At 38.3% G+C, this 21,328-nt stretch overlaps 1 protein-coding gene across 2 annotated transcripts in view; it reads right to left on the reverse strand.

The window, feature by feature from the left end:
* Positions 1-21,328, reverse strand: part of LOC132909988 (RNA polymerase II elongation factor Ell) — a 149,257-nt gene that overhangs the window by 48,827 nt on the left and 79,102 nt on the right. The window lies entirely within an intron of this gene.

The raw sequence follows: 21,328 nt of genomic DNA on the forward strand, positions 1-21,328 counted from the left end.
ACATAAAAGATAACTGAAAAAAGTTTATCGTCGTCGGAATCGTTAACGGATCGATTTCTTCTTCCCTCTTCGTAGAATTTTAATCGCTTTCTCAAATTCACGTATAGTTTGACATATTTGGAATCGACGCTATCGTCTATAACTCGTGTGCATGAATAATAATGCAGCAATAGCAACGATGAACAATTTATAAACAATGAATAATGCATAATAACCGGATAATAATAACCAAATAACGCGCACTGTCCAATTTTCGTAGATAGTGACAAAATATTCTCGCCGACTACAAGCTCTGTAACCACTTCACTCGAATCGTGCAATACAGTGGAGCGTGGCGCGTTTCTTTTCCTCCATTTTGATGCATCGCACGTGTGTTTCGAAAGTGACACAAGTCAAACAAGGTTTTCGGGAAAAACGAAAAACTATCTACGAAGCAATTTTTTGGAAACAATGGTCAAATATTATTTTCCTAATTTTCTATTTTCAGCCCTTTTGACACTTCTTTCTGACACCTTTGGAAATTTATATTTTTATGAAATTCATAAACATTTATGGAAATATAATTTAAAAAATGAAACGTATACAATTATATTGTTCATCCAACATTACACTGCATTTTGTACATTTTATACACATTGCATATCATGTGCATTCTATCCATTTTTGCATCATCGAATTTCTCATAAATGCGTAAAAATTCGTACGTAATAAATATCGATCAAAATCGATAAAACGATAGAATAGAATAGTCCAGATGATGGAAGAATTATTGGTATCAATGTCTTTGCAGGTGAGGTGCGCGCGATATAAATCGAATGAATTAAGCGAAGTTCCCGCGGTAACGAGGGAGAAGAAGCTGAGAGTATAATGTCGTAGGAAATAATAATAAGAAAGATTATCAGTGACCCGACAAGGGGTTAAAAAGATTCAACGCGTCAATCTGTCGGGGCTCTTTGCGATTCAATTTATGCCAGCCCTGGTGTCCGCCTTTTATATTTCGTTGTTGACCACATGATTGTGACGTAGACCACGAGTCCTTCTTCCCACGGATTTTAAGAAAGAGAACACAAAAACACTAAAACGTTCGAAACTTTACGCGAATAAAATTCATCTTCGTTAACTAAAGTTAGGATAATTTGTATATATTTAGCGTAAAATATTTTAATCAATGATAACCAAAAGAAAGCTACACGATAAAGATGTTTTTTATTTTTTGAAAGAGTTTTAATTAATTTTATGTTATCAAAATTTTCTGTTTATTTTATTTCAAAGTTACGCATCTATATGATCCTCTTTGTAATTTTTAAAATATTCTTTGTCTTAATAGTTGTATTTTACATGTCTGCTTCTATAAAACTTCATCAACTGTACTTTTGGACTTCTTTCTATCTTTAGCTATGGTATCCAGTCTAGTCTAGTCATAGAGACAGATTTGTAGTAACAAATGATTCGAATAATGTTATCTATTTCTTAATACTTCAAATGACGAAAGCGCTTTGTCAAATTGAAGATAATATAAAACACGTTTCTTATTTGCTTCAAATACAATATTGATTGGCAATATCGGGAATAAAATTCTTTTCCAAAAGCATATTTATCTCCCCGTGTTTTCAAGCGTAATGTGCACGATAAATTTACCAACGTATGGTAATGTCGGCTGAGTTAACGATTGTCGGCCAAAATCTTCCGTTTTTAGAGCAACAAAAGTGTTGGAAGCCGCAGCTGTCAAGCTGTCGAATACGCAACTAATTTTATTGTAATTGCATTGACGTCATTAGGTGATGATAATGGAAACATATACGCAAAAAAACAAAGAAATTTTCTCGTGCACCTGCTCCGGTCGTGGAATTATGAGAACTAAGCGTGTACCACGTTTTGTCCGAATGCACAGATATCGTGTGTAATTAAATCTTTGAATATTGGTCACAAACATCTGTTCGGTGACGTTAAATTATTTCTATCTCGATGTTATTGATCTATTTGGTTACGTGGTTGCTGTCCGTGCTAATGAGTACGTATTATGAGAAAATTGCAAATTGTACATGATCCATGTGCATGAACAAATAATATGTAGCATGTTATACGACGAAACCGCATTAAGGTATGTTATCGCGTCTTAGTTAAATATACTTGTTTTTATGGAGAACGATAGCGAGCCTTGTTTCTCATCTCTGTCTTTCGACGCGGTCTGTCTTGCTCTTTGTAGTCGATAACGACCGATCGGAGCTCGGTCTTGTTACCATTGCCGTTCACTTCGACGTGATTTCAATTTAAAATATGATTTTTTCTCTTAATATATCATACGTCGATCTATTTCTTCATATTGTATCGAGACTACCAGTAAAATCATTTTTGTACGTGCATTTGAAGGAAATCCGTGTTCTTTGACCATGGAGTTATTTATACGTAAATTGAAAGGAACTCGATTTTTCCTTTATCGCAGTCGATACAAAAATTGAGGATGTAATTTCCAAGAATCGTATCACGTTATTGGCGCAAAATCGCGGAAACGTGGAATATTGGAAGGAGATAAATATATTGCTACTTATACGAATAAAAAGAAATCACTTACAAGAAAAATAAGATAAATATTGTAACACGCGTGTGTCTGTAATTCATGTCACTAACAGCCTCGGCAGCTGACGCGACACTAATTAATAATAAATAAATAAATAAGATAATACGATGGAAGTTGAGAAATCATGGCCTTTAGAACTCAAAGTCATGATGTCTTTAATAAAGTCAGCGGAAAGAAAGTCATGTGAATTTTACATAACGAAATGTTGATTATAAATCTTATATCTAAATACAGATTATGTTAAACTGGTACGATTGAATTGGCGATCGATTGAATACAAATACCCTAACCTCCATTCGTGTGATTTAGTTCCATCAATTTTCACCACATTATTAGAAGCGCGATCAAACTTCGAATTAAATTCAATTGGTTTCTCCTTTACGTAGTTTGCACGCCAAAACACGAGTAAAAATAGAAAACAGCTTAAACAGCCAAATGATATGATCCGAAGCATTCGATGAAAACGATCGTCTCGAGTTCCAAGCGGCCGTTATCGCTGTCTCTTTCTGTCCCACTATCGGAGCCACTACGCGTGAACGAGAGAGTGAACCGAGCAACGAAAAGAGAAAAAGCTAACAGCACGTTCAATGGCTTTTGAAGTAGATACAGATGTGTTGGTGGCAGTCTGTGCATGTAAGTTGAGTCTATGTGGGTATACGTCCTTCGTATGTCCGTGCCTGTCGCTGTTTGCCAAGCCGAGCGTAATGTTGACAAGGAAGAAGGGGAACGAATGGAGAGAAAAAGACAGACAACGGACAAGGAAAAGCATAGGGTGCAAGTTTTACGTATAGTTCCACTTGGTTACAAAAGACCATTTTCTGTCGCTTAACCGGCTTAACGTGGAGCAGTATTAAAGTTATTTAATAAGAACTACACGTTTTTTCTTTTGAATTCTGTCGCGAAACAGCTTTACCACATTAACGAGCAGACAGCACAGTTTCATACGTTTTTCCGTACGGAATAAACGATATTAAATTCGTTTCGAATGAATGCAAGTCGAAAGTCCTGTGAACGAAAGAAATGAAATAAAATTACATTCGCGATGGCTACGCGAAATCTATTTTACGCAAATTTAAACCGAACAAACGAAAAGTTTAAGTACACTACGGCTGTAATGGCGCGTTTATCTCATCGCTTCAACTGCGAACATTTACGTCACAAACTACAAATTCACGGTAACGTCACTATATTTCGGATAATCAACATTAATTTTACGTTTAACGTCCTCGTTGGATCGTATACGAAGTGAAAAACAAGTTTTCTTTTATGTATGCTTGTAAATAATATTTATATCTATGAAAAAGCAGTTTGGAAAACAATGCTCGTAAAATGTATCGTCAAACGATGGACTGCAAACAGATGGCGTTGAATGTATCAGTGTTCATTCGGCCATATTTTTACATTTGAATTCCATTTTAAATATTCGCGATAAAAAATTGTTTTACGATGAAGGGTGTACGAGTGAAATGCTTGATCATCGGAGAAACGATCCAAAATAATATTCCGAATAATGTTACAGATTCCAACATACTTTGATCGAGTGCCAAGGAACGAATTTCGAAGTGCACGTTTCGACAGTCCTCTTTGTAAGAATATCAACTGTCTTTTATCACAAGATAAATCGATTAATTGCTAAACGCTAATAGTAATTATTTACGATGATTACACAGGTATATACGTATCTGTGGTTAGGAAAGTCGGAAAGTCGCGAAAAGACAATACTCGATGCAGGTGTCCCATGTATCTACATACGTATGCTGACCCTGAACATTTTGTTAAACGAGTCGTCGATGTATAAGAATCACGACCATCCACACACGATATGTAGACATATGTGTGCGTGCATATCGCGCAGACGTTGGGTCATTTAAAGAGGGAGACGGAGAGAAAGGAGAAGAGAGAAAGAAAACAAGATAGAAGAACATAGAGGTAAGTATGGTGCCAAGGTAAAGAAAGTGAATTTCCGTTTTCTCAACGTTCCCTAGAAGGCCTCGGCGAGCCGGAAGTAATTACGATCGGATTTCTCGTGGTTCCCTGCTTTTGCTAAACGAGCCAGAGAAAACTCTGTGGCCACACTGCAGCATACATATAGCGGTATAACATCTATCACGCATAACGAACGTCGGGCAATCGTTCCCAGATATGCCTCTTCACGCCGATTCCGTCTTATTTGTCTATTCTCAAGCGACCTTTCCTTTCTACTGGTAAAATAAAGACACGGCCACGAGAAAGGCAGATTACGGACGGTGGTGGAGAGTATGGCCACGGCAAAGAGGTTAACGTCGATTAGTATTCTCGTAGACGCGTGTTTCTCCAAGAAACGATACCGTGGCAACGTTCGACCGTGAGTAATCACGATAGAAATTTCACAATTTAATTAACGTGGTCAGGTTAACGTATCGATTCTCCATTCTAATGATCCTATTTACGGACATTTCTTTGTCGAAAGTGAATACGAAAGGCGGAAGCGCCATCGAATGAAAGTTAGATAGAAGTGCATGAAAATGATGATTTTTAGAAAATATATAAACGACGAAGAAGAAAGATCAAAGATAGGGAATATAATAATACGAGAAAACGATAGTACGTTTCCTGAAAGCACGAGACAATCAACCTAGTAACTCGTTGCTCGAAAGAAGCTGTAAATAGCGTACGAGTTCGGTCGAGAGAGTTTCTCTTCGATTTCGTTGCACCAGTGCACTAGTGCGCGGCCGCTGTAACTCGCGACAACTCATCCGCGGCAAATTATTATGTTTGTGCATTCGCGCGTGCACACAGCGATCCATCGACAGTATCGAAAGAAGAAACATGGACGCGCACATACAACAGAGGCAGGGAGATAGAAGATAGAGAGATAGATATATATATATATATATATATAGAGAGAGAGAGAGAGGGAGAGAGAACCTATCCTTTGCTGTCTCTTACCCGCCCCCTTCCACTTTACCAGTCTATGTTCTTATTATTATCTACGGCGCAACACCAACGTCCACGATTGCGCAACGTCTTTTATTAGCTGACTCGCAGTTAGGGCAATCACGAAATCGTCCGATCGTTTCTTCGTTTGCGCGTTCCTCTGCCATTAAAACGATCCGTAAACGTGGATCTAATGCGTCTGTTATAAATTTAACTGTCTCTCGACAGTCGCGATGATGTCTAGGTCGCGATTAACTGTGTTGAGCCGAGCATTCGACATCAGGAAGTTTCTTCGAGGACAGACCTTCGTCTCTCTCTCTCTCTCTGTTCTGCACGGCTACATACTATACAGCTTCGAATGCAATTTCCAAATCTTTTCATTTGTGGCTAACTTTTACTATTAACTCACGAAAATAAGTATGCCTTTTAACAAATTAATATTCTGTTGGTTTTTGAGATGACGACCTCAGTAACATTTATGGTCGGGTAATGAACGGTTTTTGCAAGACGTAACGAGACTTTTAAGGACGTCGTGCTCGATAGTTACTATAGCACGTAGCAAATGCAAGCTAATGCCGGAAATCCCCTATGAGTCAGTGGGTCAGTATATTTTCCATCCGGTGTTAGTGTCTCAGTTGGAGGACGCGGGAATTTTTTTCTCGTACGGGTTCACCTTGAACGCCGGACAAAAAGAAGTTGAAATCCTCGGGAGGCAGTGCTCGGAGAGAGCCTTGGAACCGATGCACACAGTCAGACGCGGCGTCTTTCCCTGTCTCTCTTCCTCAGAGTGTGGAACACTCACGCGTTCTACCAGACGTGACAAATATATGCGTATAAAACGAGATTCTAATCGTGGCAGATCTTTCCGCTTCGAAAGTATGCACTCCGCTCAGTTTCTAACCGACGTTAACGTCGTTCTCTATGTAGAGAATACATAGATAGTCTGATCGATTGTCGATATAATTACGGAGTCTCCGAATCCATATTATATTAACCACGTGTATATGCGTGATCGTTGACTACGATATCATGTTCGGATATATAATATTCCACATTATGTTTCAATGATCTATAGCGTAGAAGCATGCGCATCCGTGACATACATATATGTGTATGTAAGTACGTGTCTTAGCTTCTCCATTCTTGCTAAGGGGCAACGTTCTGCGCATGCGTGTCATCCGTTTCTCTATGACGTTCAAACAGCCGATAATCGGACTACGTCATTTTTTTACCGGTCATCAGAACCAACGACCTACCTTAAACAATTCTTATGCGAGCCTTTTCCCAAGATTCATTATCAATTCACGTACGTATACAATGCTCCACCCTTCTCACTTTTCTTTCGACAGTATCGGGAGCAATAAAATACAAAGCCATTTCTTCGATAGTTTTCTCTTTCTCCATCTCTGTGCTTTGAGATAAATAATCGTATTCGGCGATTCTCGATCGCTATAGAAGGTACAAACCACTGCACGAACCTCGGAGCCAGTTCTCAAGTGGCTGATTCCACTAGCCGTCGGTCGTCTTTATATACCCACAAGGCGGCGTCACGTGATACTCCACTACCCGGTAATTCTTAGAGCGTAACTTATACGTGTACGTCGCACGACCACAACGAAAGATCATCGACACAGCTAACGGCAGCGCGGCGCTGCTAACAACGTTGGGTAAGCGCATCGGGAGCAGCCACGAGGTTGGCGAGCGCGTGCGCCACAGCCAGAAAAAAGAATCAGAAAACGCGTTATGCGGTCACGATGCGTGATACCTCCCGCACGTACCTCGCAAAATCGCTGTAAGTCGTTACATGGATATGCCGCGAAAGTGCGAATAAATATTCATGCCAAATAATTTGCATGCGCAGTATATTATAACATCTTTTACTGTATCATATGTACATTTATGGTTTCATTCGTGAGAGCCAATATTGTCCGGTCTAATATTTACGAGTTTAAAGTCATATGAAAATATGTGATATGGAGCTAATTCATCGAGTGATTTGAAACGTACTGTTTAATGACGACATGGTTACACATACAACTCCTATGTATGCTCGGTGTTGAAACAATATTTGTTTTTGTATACGAGATCTCGGTATTTACGTAAATTGGTAATCCTTTATTCTATTTGCAAAAAGGCATAAATATAAAGTACGACCGGATGTAGATCCGGATGCGGATCATTTTCGAGATCCTCTGATCCTATTTGTAATCTTATACCTGAAATTAACACTCGAAAAAGTAATGACTATTGAGAAAATTATAAGTCTCGTGTGCTTCTAAGGGAAAGCAGGGTAATGATACCTAGTGGATAATTTTATTACAGGAAACAGTGTGACTCGAATTGATGACTGTTTCTATTATAATATTCGTCCTGGTTTCGAAAAATGTTCGTCTCAATTATAGATGTATAGATTCATTTCTGATTTTTACTTCAAAACACCATGGTGCATTTTAAGGTTTCTCTGTGATCAAATAATTCAAAAAGCAAATCATACTTTACGTTAGACATCACTGCGTTGCACGTTTAACCTACAGTTACTAAAGATATCTATTTTTTACGCGAAACAGTCATTTCAAAAGGATTACGAGAAACGGTAAAAGAGTGAAAAAAAGAGGCGAAGGAAGAAGATGATGAAAGGAAGAAGTGGGTTCGGGTTACGCTGTAAACGACCTTAAAGGCGGGTCGAGGAGGCGCAGACCGTTGGGATAGTAACCTACATAGCGCCGGCAGGCACACTGGACTGCTTAAGCTTGTTTACAACGAGACGATAGCACCAAAGATGACGAGTCGAGTTACGGTTATGAATCCACCGAGCTCTGATTCTCACATCCACGCTTGACTGGTATACCGCGCCAATTTAAGATGACATGACATTGATACTCCATCTCACATATTACGTTCAATTGAAAATAGAGCAACGCTTCCCATTCTGTTACTAACTAGCTGCGTTTTTTTGGATATTTAATTTAAATATCAGTATCAAAGATCTATTACATTCAGAATTAGCAATAGTACCTGTATAATGTAAGTTATGTTAAGTATATAAATTTAAAATAACAATGCCTGATACTGTATTTGTCATCAATAATATTTTTTGAGAAATATTTAAATAAAAATATAATTGTAAATACAATTTAAACTACAGCAACTATATTCTGGTATAGCTTAATATATGTATCTAGACGTAGCTAACAGCTGGAACAATTTCGGAACGAATAAATTTCTTTCAGACAACAACGCGACGTTACACGTATAAATCTTCGATGCAAATGTTCTGTAAATTGAATGCAACGATTAGGTGGTGCGACGTTCGAAAGCGGAACGAAAATTTCAGTGTGCCAGCGTAAGTTAACGCACGGTACATTTATAATGATTATGCAATGGATATACCCTTTATACAGATTCGTGTGTGTACAGGGCAGTTGGCTTGTCGCTTCACGTATCCGTGTCTCGATACATATTGTGTATGTTATGTGTTTAGTGGAAGAAACACACGTCGCGTACGGTACGATGCGACGCGTTGAAATGCGACCACGTTCTTGCTCGTAATCACCAGTGGATTACTATATGGGGAAATCAGAAATCTCGAGGATGTCTATGTCTTTCTTCATTTGTCTCTTGTTTATTTCGATAAACGAGACTTTTAATATGTTGAGCATCGTATAGATTTTATCGAATCTTTTATTGAGATACAAAGAAAGATTAAGAAGTTCGAAACAACTTACGCCATATGTCGCGCTTCATAACCTCTTTGCACATTATACTTCATTGAAAGCTGTATTCTTTGCTTTGCTAATTCTATTTATTCAAAGAACTAAATGAAACGGCAAAAAATTTGCTTCCTCTCTGATTTCGATAATTTTTGGACATGTTGTAGAAATCGAAATTTTGAACAATTTTTTTAAATTGTTATCGTTCCACGCAAGCGGCTTTACGGCGGTCGGATTGAAAACGCTAACCCGAACCGAAACCAAATACATCGATGACATTCATTTTTAACTGAATTATGGCAGAGATTTATTACCATCTCGAATATGTAACCAAGCTCGCCCCACTAGCGCTTGTATTCATGAACAGAAGATAAGTATTAGGTTTCGACCAGGTCATTTTATTCGATCCCTGCCAACTAATACAGAAGCATACGTTGCCACGGACACACGAAAGGTAGCGTTTCTGTAGTTCTTCTCAATTCTCCCATTAATACCTACGTACCGCCAAAAGGGATGCAATGAGTAATACGTTTGCATAGAGCTCATGATTACCATTGTAAACAGAGTGAAACAGAAAAACAATTATCACTCTAGAGCGACTTTAATTAAAAACTAGGAATCTTATTTATCTAATGATACTTAAGAGTTAATAATTATTGACTCGAGGCATCTTGCTTCGATGACAAATCTGTGATAAATGATAAATTCTACATATTATGTTTCTCGGCGAATGTGAGAAATATTTAAGATACTACAGACAGCAGCCTACATTATCGACAGAAGAGAACAACGACGTAACTTTCGATAAACAGCAACTTGTACTTTGTACACTGTCACGCGATTTCGTCGATTAATGCTTATACAGTAACATTGTGTTTCTCTCGGCATTGTTTCCTCCTCTTTTTCTTTCTCAGTTTATCTTGACGTACGTTTAATCACGACCGATAAACACAGCAATTTATCTCTCTGTCGGATTTAAACTGGCTTTTACTGGTTGCTGAAAATCGTCCATGAATTTCTTCAAAGATGAAACTGTCTTGTGTTTTGAAAGCCATCTATTAATAAAAATATGGGCTTTACATAAATAGAAAATTAATCGATATCGTTCAAATATCAATTCTATTTGATTTGATATGTACATATATATTTATTTATTGATGACAATGAAAATAAATATATGATTTTAAAACTCATCTCGTGTTCTTTAAGTTTTTAAACCTGTATGTATCAAATAACAATCGTTTCGTAAACTCGATTACAAGTACGATTGGTAATGTAATTTCAACATTTTTCTCTTTTATCCATATTACACTGTCACAACATTATTAAAAATGAGAAACTTCTTTAGTTTCACTTTTAAGTACTCGTAACGAATTTTGGTAGATTTGGATCTATCTGAAGGATAATTCCACAAAGTTATTCCATCTTTACCGTAATTCAATTACATTTCCCCGCGTAAAAATAAACTTTAATCATGCTGTTGGAGGGTAAGTGCAATATTTAGCATGACACGGGCAGCATTAAAAGTGGCGCGTGGGAGTCCAGTCGGACGTGCCAAAAGAGAAGGGGATGCTGTACGTATAATCCGACAACGGGGCGTCGCGTGACGTCACTGCCCCTCAATATTACACCCTTCTCCAACCGTCGCCACGTTTTTGCCTTTGAACCTAACCTTTTTCCAAACTCTTCGAATAACGTTGTACATTTCTTCGTAACACGAAGAAAAATCGAAACAGCTCGCGATTCGTTCGTAAAACGATCAAATTGTAAATCGTTTACGCGTATTTATATATATCGTATCAAACGATACAACATGGCAGAGAAGTGACGTCATCGGTCGTCATTTACGACTTTCTCCGCATTTTCAGAAACCGTAATTTAACGATGTGGACGTTAATTGACCACGTTCGCGTGACACCAAATTCGCCCCGAATATCGCGTTTTTTTCGCTCTTGAAACAGGCACGTAACCAGCGCGATTGCGAAATCGATGCCGGCCCGAGAGAGCCACGATAATGACCATAGGCGTCGAAAAGCGCGTCTCGTTTCTCCCGTGAATGTTAATTGCCACGGTTGGAGCTCGTTAATAAAGAAAAACGGCGAGCGTATCCTGTCCGGCGCGGGCGTTACGTAAAACCGTGTTTCTACCTCGAATACAATCCTTCTCTGCCCCTTTGGAGAGATACGAGTTACGATTGGAAAGTACGGTACTTTCGCGGGAATCCGTGCGTCCATTATTATAGCGCCGCTGATTTTACCAACTAACATCGAACCGAAGAACCAACCACTAAAAAATTCTCTTTCTTCAGCCGAGTGATACGTTTAAAGGAACGCGATGTAGAAAAGAATAAACTTCCGCGAGGCGACTAATTAAGCGCTCACCAAAGAGACAAAGGAAGCTACTTGACTCGCAGAGACAACACGATCTGTCAAACGATTTACCGGTAATTTTACGACGATGCCGGATCGTGGTTGCGAGAAGAGCGTAGAGAGAAAAAGCGAGTCCGGTGGTGGGATGGGGGTCGGTGACAGCGTCATGAAAACCGAGAGAGATTCTTTGTCGACGCGCGTTGCGACGTTGCGTTTATTTCAGTCTGCCGTTGCTATTTCTAGCCGGCACCAGATCGAATATGCTTTTTCGTTCTTCTGCGTCCACACAGCTAGTGAGGTACACAAAGTCTTTTCTTCTTCCTCTCTCCTTCCATCTTCTTTCTCTTTCTCTTTGTTTCCTTCTGTCTAATTCTCTTTCCTCTTTCTTCCTTCGTGATATTCCGCACATATACGATCGCATCATCGTCTTTCTCTGTGCGAGGCGATCCTGTGTTCTCGGCTGGCCGCACAAAAATACAGGCAAAGAGAAAAGGTAGCAGAGGAGCGCGCTCGCGCGTCGGAGATCAGCTGTGTCGACCAACGTATAAATAATTCTCGGCCCACTTCCATCGTGCTACAGCAGCGCAAAGGCTACGTGACCACAGCGTTTATGTCGGCGTCGTGTAACGCGCGACACGCTGCGTGAAACGCGCGCCGCGATATGCCCGTTATTTAATGCTCTGTCAAAGCGCGATTCCCACATTTCAACGCTCCTCATCCCTCCGACCGTTTCGTTTTATCCCTCCGCTTTTTTCCACACTAATGGATATACCGGAGTAATTGAGAATGGCTCGCTGGTAGAAAAGGAGAAACAAGGGACGACGAAAGTGCGAATAATATTTCGTAGACGAGGGCAGCCCGACCTTTGCTATGATTGAGAACGCTCGACTCCGAGTGACATAATAATTACAGACGTACTAATTACGCGTGTGTAAGAAGAAGGGGTTCGGTGTGAGAAAAACAGGCAGACAGACACGTCGTACAATACCGGTGATTCATTCTTTTATTCTGAATTTCCGACATGTTTTAATTCGCGTTCGATGGTCGAGAAGATCGGTGAATGACCAGTTTATCGCTCGCAGGAAGTCCTTAGTGCGGTTAGTTCGTGTGATTCTCGAGTAACGTCGCTATTACTTTCTGTTTTAAACGTGATTTATTTGGGTTGTAGCATGGTAACCTAACATGGTAGCTTCCAATGCGTCATCCAATATTTCAATGTGAATGTGAACTTCTGAGAAAAAATATCAATTACGCGCGATAATTATACATAGATAAAAAAGATCGTTATAGAACGGAAACCATGTTGACAATTGCGATAATTCTAGTAGATAGCTGCGAATGAAATTACCATGACAGTGGAATTAAAATTTCCTGTAATCTGTTTTACTTTCAATTGAGAATTCGGGATCGAGCCCCATTATCGTGACTCGATCTAAAGTAAAGACACTTCGTATTTAGGCAAATGATTGGAGAAAGTCTCCAAGTAAATATTTTGCAGGACTTCTTATCGTTACAAATAATATGTTTTGCAGACCTTCTTGCCTTTCGACTTTCTCCATGGTTTAAAACACCTATGTAATAATATTGTCTACATGTATAACTTTGAAGACGCACACACACATTTTAGTATCGTACAAAAGCTGCATGGATAAGGATAAATCTAAAAATTTTGAAACTGGCGTTCCATTTGTTCGATCGCTTAATAGTCAAGACACGTAAAATATTCTTTAAAGGATAAAAATTAATCGAGCTAATGGTAATGGTTGAAATATGAATAAAAAGGTACATTGATGAATAATTTAAATAATTAAAGAAAATGTAATCTTGCTCTTGGATCACTTTATAATATAGATTGCATTGCTTCAATTCGCGTCAAATAAAAGCGGTTTACAAGTAACGAAAACTCTATTGGAAAAACTGGCCAACGATGGGAGAGAAGAAAGCCAGGTGGCAATAAGATTTCTCGTCGCTAAATAAGGAGATCAGAGTCAAGGCGTGTGAACGAGAATTCGGAAATCGGTGGAATGTCACTCGCGATCAGGTGTCCCACGAGGAGACGTATCGTTGTGCAAAAAAGGCAGAAAACACGACAGGCAACTAGAAATCGAAAAACTTGAGAACATGCCTTTGTATTAAGACGTTTCGCTGAGAACGTTCCTGTTTTACCGCCTCTATTTTCCATTTTACTTTCAACGATAAATTTGAAAATTTCTTTCGATCAAAGAAGCTCCAAACTTTAAAGTAAATTACGAAATTCAATTATATTTATGTCTGCAATTAATTATCAATGTATTTCCTTTAATCGTTTACAATTCGATATTTCTTTCAATTTTTGTTCGTCCATAAATTTTCTAATAAATCTGATTACTTCGATTTTTATATATTTAATCAGATTTACTACCGGAACAAGTTGTAAATCTTTCTCAAGGCTTTTCAAACCATAAATGTTTCTTTCATTTAGGTTAAAGTATTTTAATTATGGCATTTTTATTAATTACACCGATCGGTTCGACGTAAGAATTTTCTGCGATTCTAATTTATGCAGATATCTCAAGGACTCCGTTTATGATACTCCTACGACTGTGTGTTCGTGCGATATTTCAGCTATTCCAGGAATTTTTGAACATCTTCGACAGTCCTTGACAACATCGTTCCGACTGAACGCTTTGCTGCAAAAGCAATTACCGTAATTGTTCCTTAATACCGTATGTCCTTGCGACACCTTTTCGTAAACAAAAACTTGCTCGTACATCGTAACGGAGACGTTTCCAAATTCATGTTTGCGTCGACGGTAAGTAATAATTCAAGAAATTGACTACCATCTATTATCAAATATACATATGCATTTCTCGCTTACGTAAAAGAAAAATGACTCAACTTTTAATTAGCAACTACTTCGATGAAGATTTGAATGACTTTAAACGTTTAGAATAATAAGCACGACAACGAATAATATACCGGAAGCTTGCTGAACCTTGTGTGAGGTTATCAGTCGATGATCGATTCTCGAACCAATTCGCCTTGCATTACTTATTAACATCGATGCCTCGTTTAATATTACCATAAAGAAGTATCTCTTTTTATTTTAGACGTAAATAATAAATCCAGTCATTCATTTTCAATAAATAATGAAAATATGAAAAAAAGCTAATCAAATCAAGAATGACTAGAAGTGATGATTCAGATGATAAAGATAAACAAATTCTGATTCATATTGTATAATTGAATGATTAAAGTCGTACAGGCAACGAGTTACGAATTACTAACACGAATAAATTAGCATTTTATAGCACGGAATTGTATAAAAGTAGTTGTTACGAATCACAACTTATCTAATCAGCCTATTTGACAAGAAACTGTAAAATCGTAAGAAAGGAATCTACAATCTGTAACTTATAATCTGTCGACTTACCAATATCTGTAGTTTGATTATTGCGTAAGAAGATTCCAGATGCCTAGGATTCCAGTTTATAAATTATTCTTTTAAAATCTCATAATTTTTTTACAGCGTAGAATAATCAGACGATTTGTGATTCAAAAATTTGTAAAATTCTATTTGTTTCATTACCAAGCATGTCGCTACTGTGCAAGAGTATCTTGTCGATATGTATCGGTAACTTGTCGGTAACTTGTCGATAACTTGTAAAATTCCACAAAAATTCACTGATTTAATTGTACGGAGAAGGTCCGGTAACAAGAACAAGATCAAAAAAAGGAAACGATTTCACGGAAGTTGGCGGACGAGGAGAGATGGCGCCGTCGCTAGTAACGAAGTCAAAGGAAATTCGTGTATGGGGAACAACGGTATGGCGAGCTTCATTCAGTGTAAAGCCAGCAAGGTAACGGTTTCCGGGCAAGGATGTGGCACAGCCTACATACCTTCGCCACAATGTAGGAGAAGGAGGGTAGGAAGAGAGGAAGAAGCGAGAACGAAGCAAGCAGAAGGAGAAGAAAAAGAAAGAAAGAAAGAAAGAGCCGGCGATCAGCCACCGGCGCGGCGCGCGGCGGACCGACGAGAAAGATACGCCACGCAGAGAAGAAAGGAAAGAATAGAGAGACAAAAAAAGACGGCTGACCGGTGGCTACCAAGCTGAGAAAGAGACGTTCCTCCTGGTTTTCTGTATCTTTCGTGAATCTAGACGACCGCGCCCATTCGAATTTCATGAAACGTGTAATTATGCTCGGATTTCAAAGCATCGTCAATGACCATCGTGAATTTTGTCGTCACGTAACAGCCAACACGTTGGATAACCTGGCTCCTTCGAGTCCGAAGTGATTCTGTGCTCGATCGGTAACTACTATCCAATAAATATTATTCGAAACAATTTTTACTGGAAAATTGGAATTTATAGGAAATTTTAATTAGTCATTTGGTAATTATGATATTACACTGTTTTATCGTTAACTAAATTGATGTATGAGGGAATATGAAATTCTGTTCAGATCTGCGAATGTGTTTTTTATTTCACGATTAACGGCTGAGATAATTTGGTATAATTGTAAATTGAGATTGCAGATTTAACACCGATAGTTCCATACTGATTATCTGATTTCCTCCGGTACGTTTTTACGATTCTTTATCGCGGTGCACCGGTACGAAGCATATTTCTCATGCTCGCTTTAAAAATTAGAAGATAAATCGTAACATGAAACTAAAACTTTAGTTAATTTCAAATCGTAGAATGTGTGCTTGTAAATTTTCTAATAGGACTTTGAACTCTACTCATATATTTAAAAAAAAAAAAAAAAAAAAAAAAAAAAAAAGAGAAGCTTGTATCTTAAGCAGACAGTTTAGCCAAACGAATCAATAAGTTACTGTCAAACAGACAGTTTAATTAAAATTGACGGTCGTATTTGACTTACTGGAATTCTATCGCGCTGTACGCTTCAGCGAGAAAGGAAAGGTTTATCTTTACCATTAATTCGATTTTCGAGTCTGTTGTCTTAACTCTAGCAAGAAAAAAGAGCGACGCGTGAGACGAAGAGAGAGAAAACAATCGCCAAGCGACTAACTTCGTTTCTTATGCGCGCAAAGTTCTGTAGTGAAAGGAAGTATAACGCGGCTGTGGTACATAGTTACTTAATCTCCGTTTGACAGAAACGAGGTCATTTTTATCGAGGCCCTCGTGGAGAGCCAGCCGCTACTGTGGCGCGTTCCCGTAAAACGAATCTGATCGCTGGGAACGCGTAACGTAACGACGCACACACAGGCGCATATACGCGTGTACACGATCGTATAGAAGCCCACACGATCATCGTCGCACTCTTTCTCCGTTACGAACGGAACAGTGGTAGCAACAACGGCGTCGCATTATGTGCCGACTTCGTTTACCACGACGCGGTGTTACGCGCAATTACGCGCAGAATTGCGTTCCTTTCGTGAGAGGAACTTATCTCCGCGAGTCAAATTTCAAAGCGCGTACATTTGTCGCGTCGATCTAATCTCTGCAACTCGATGATGTTTTCATCTTTATGAAATCTTACGATATACGTACTAGATATAACAGAAATATTATATATTTTCAGAACAAGATAAAACGAAATACCAGTATCGTTAACTTCTGTATGTTTTTTATCCCTAAGAGAAGTAATCGAAAAGATGACGAAAAGTGTTCGACAGATCGATCGATTATGATATCGATCTTTCTGTTAGATTAGACGACGACGAAATGAATTACGTTACAACGTTTGAAGGAGGATTCAGATAACAGAATTTTAGGCTCGGTCGATAATAAACCGTAGATAAAAAGATTCGTCCCGGACCTAAGAACGCGATCGCGTTAGATTCGGTCTTTTTCTTTTCCTTCTTTTGCGGCCGCCATTAAATTTGTTCGATGCTGGAGATGAGGGCCGACGAGTGCAATACACAAGAACACTTTCGCCGACGTACTTGCTTTTCCCCCCTGCCGATCTAAAAGTGCGTGCATCTCCCTCCTCAACCCCTTCTTTCAACCTCCCCTTTCCCTCCTGCTCCGCGGAACGACAAGCCGCAGCTCGCAGCTCTTTTAACCGAATAGAAATATATCCCTTCCCTTCGAGTCTTTCCTCCTCTCCTTTTCACCGTCTTCATTTCTCTGCTCGATCAATCTCTCTCTGTCTCTCTCTCTTCAATTGGTTCGTGTTTCGGTCTGTCCTTGTCTTGTTACCTCCCCTTCACTCATCGCTTCTCAAGAATCCGGATCTAGTCTCAAGGTTTACATAAAGGAGCTCTCAGCCGCGCTATGATTAGCTTCGTTCTCCACCAAAGAATTTCTATTATATTTCGTTTGAAGACCCGCTAACGATTCTCTGGGGTTTCCCCGGCGAGCACGAGTACTTACGCCTTACGCCTATCTATACATAATAATATACACAGTGACAAATCTCTCCGCGTAGCCGTGGAATGTAGAACTCTTTGGAATCGCAGTCTGTCATGACAGTCATGCATTTCACATATGAAGTATTGCAACTTGATTTCCAATGGTTACGAGCAATGTTTTATCACGAGAGATGAAAATATTTGTCAAATTAGATTTTACTCGCAAGATAGAAATTCGTAATCAACTCATATTTGTAGTATCAAACTTTTGCACCTTTAAACAGGAAATTTTTTAATACGAATACCTTTGCAATTTGTAATCGAGCAATCTTTGAATTTGCCTCTGTTTCTTTTCCAGTAAGTATGATTTAAGTATTATAACTACCTGTTCATGGTTACAAATCTTTTAATTCGAATTACACAATTGGTGCAAATTTTGGGTACAATTTAAATAAAATTCCGTTACAACCTGTTAATAATGGTAAAATCATGTATCGTGAAAATTATCGAATTTCGTCGAAAATAATCGACCAACAAATCAGATTTGGACAGTGATACGTGACAGCCAGAACAGACGACACCGAGAGTCTTCCGGTTTCCTTGATTGGTACGAACACGTTGTATATATATACACACACACACACGATGTTTCGCCGATCGCCTTCTCTTTTGCCGTGTTTCGCAACGCAATGGTCTATATACAAAAGGAGTAACGAAAGGCGAATCGTTAACCGAACGAAGGAAAACGAACTGTGTTGGTCTACCATTGCGACACAATAGCCATCCAGTCGGTATATATTTATGTACATATATATGCGTATACGTACATATATAGAAAGAGAGATTACTTTCTCTGCAGTGCAATCGCAATATACACGGCCTTTGTAAACCACTCTGTTGGTATGTGCTCCGAAAGCGGTTTGATTTTAATTGACTCACAGAGAGAAGCACACGAACATCATTGTCGAAAGTTCGTTTTTCCTCTGTCATATATGTACCTTTGATAACGCAACGTTACCGACCGAGTTAGAAACTACTAACCTATCAATCTTAATGGAAGTACCGAAACTCTCCGATATCCCACTTATGCGTGTCAGTAATACCTGTATTTCTCTGCTTGTCTCCATCTTTAGATTTTTATTCGTTTGTTGACTGGGCTATCTGTTTACCAAAAATATCTACATCCTTGAAATGAAAGACATATGTACGTATATGAAAGTTAACAAGTCGACTTAAAATCTGTTAATTTTAGTTTTCCAATTGTAAATATTACTTACTTTCGACAGAAATTAATCGATGCACTGAAATATAGAGAGTCAAAGTATAGAAATTATCGTGTCTAAGAGATTAGGGATCTGCGTGAAACCATTGACATAGTTTCTTCTCTCGTATTTTATTCAATTACGTTGAATGCGATGTACCTGGTATAATATATTACTATTCTAATTCTTACTAACGAAGCTTTTGCTTTGCGTTTAGCGAATACTAAGACGAGCTAAAAAAGGGAACGAGATTTATAGCTCAACTCATACCAACATCGAACAGCACTCTTTATTTTTTTCCTGTTTTAGAAGACGCATTTCGCGGCAGCAGTTCGCCCCTCGCGATGCTACGCGTCCGGCAAAGCAATCTATATATCAGAATGATAAATGCTAAGGGAAAAATGTTGATTTTGGATAAAGAAGAAAACTACGCGAGAATAATCGAACGTCGAGAATCTATTCGTTATTTCAATAGCTGCGAAAAATTGTTATATTTTTATAATAGAAAGGTACTGTAAATAATACCATAAACAGACTAATAGACTAAATATTTAGTGTAATTTGAAGATTGAAATTAATTAATCCTTCAAGAAGATAGATGTTCGGAAAATATCACGTATCTTTGATCGTTTTTAATCTATACAATTTTAGTTATTCATTTCAAGTTACCATTTTTAGTTGCAATTAAAAAGATTCTAATCTACGCGGAATAAGATCAATTTTAAGCTTGTTGTACAGTGATAGCGTTAATTTCCAATTAAATTTACTAGCTGTCTGGATGATTGAGTATCCTTTTTACGTTCCATTGAAAACACGTTGCTAATAACATTTTTATACGATTCAGTTAAACAGTAGACGACGATTATCTGGCTTGGCGAGGTTGCTTTTTTTTATTCCCCTCGGTTTATTAACAGGCAAAAGAAAAATGCCGACGATTAATGCATTTCACCATGGCCGTGATACGACGCTGCCTCTGCACACGTGTTTCATCACGGATATTTATCGTCTTTTTCAGCTGCTGCTTCTCGCGCGGATCGCCAATGTAGGCTGACATTCTTCAAAATTAAAAGAAACGTAGAAACATTCTTGGTTACAAAGGTGCCGATAATCGCTTTGGTAAACACGGAACGCTTCTATAGTAAACAATCAAATTGTACACCTGGATCTTTTCTATACGACCCAATGTTTACTCGAGATAGCTGAACTTTTGTTTAAAACTTTTGTTTCGTTTTATGTTCCATTCGGTTAGACTTTCTACGATGTTTGGAATGCTTAGACGAATACCTTTTGCGTTTCTCGCTGGCAGGCTTTTACATATTTACGAGGTTTTTACGCGTTGTAAACATTTTAACGATCAATAATTTACACCAACGAAATATTTACGATAAATCATAGCTTTGTCTAAGGTAGTCGTAGGCTTCAATAGCGAAATGGAATCAAAACAACGCGACGAAATAAATGAGCAATTTTTGCAAATAGGTAAGAAAATGAATAAATAATCATATTCTATAGAAGCAACGATTGATGTTACCGAAAATCATTTACATATTTCTAGCGATGGTAAGAAAAAATCTAATATCGTTTCCACTGGTTTCGTAATTGTAAAGTTAAGTTTCACGATAAATGCGATAATTTCTAATTAAAATATAAAAAAAGAAAATATATAAAATACATAAAAATAAGAAAAAGAAATCTTTTCAAAGTGTGTTAATACGTTGCAGCTAAATTACCGATTAGCTTGATTTAATTAACAGTACCACTCAGTACGCGTGTTTTAACAGCAATTTAATCAACAACGATGGTAAGAAACATCGAGGAATGATCGGTATATTTTAGAAACAGCGTATCTCGTCGGAAAAGCCACGATGGTATGGTATCATCGCTTCGTTTCACTGTTTACGCTTCGATTGCAAAACTTTGCCAACGTCAACGTCAAAATTCCGCCTTCGGCTGAACATCGTGTTTTCAATTTTCGGAGTACGTAAACGAGCCATAACTTTCATTCAGAAATATATTCGACGAGAAAGAAAGTCGCAGCATCGATTCATGGATGCTTGACAATTACGTAACGATCCTTTTGCCACGTGAATGGCCATTCTGTTGTGTTACAATTGACCTACCACTTTACTGTATCGAAAAGCAATCGTTTTAGCGATACAAAAATGCCATCCGTTTTATAACTGTATACAACGTGG

The sequence above is a fragment of the Bombus pascuorum genome, chromosome 1, assembly GCF_905332965.1.
Source record: "Bombus pascuorum chromosome 1, iyBomPasc1.1, whole genome shotgun sequence".
NCBI classification, from domain to species: Eukaryota; Metazoa; Arthropoda; class Insecta; order Hymenoptera; family Apidae; genus Bombus; species Bombus pascuorum.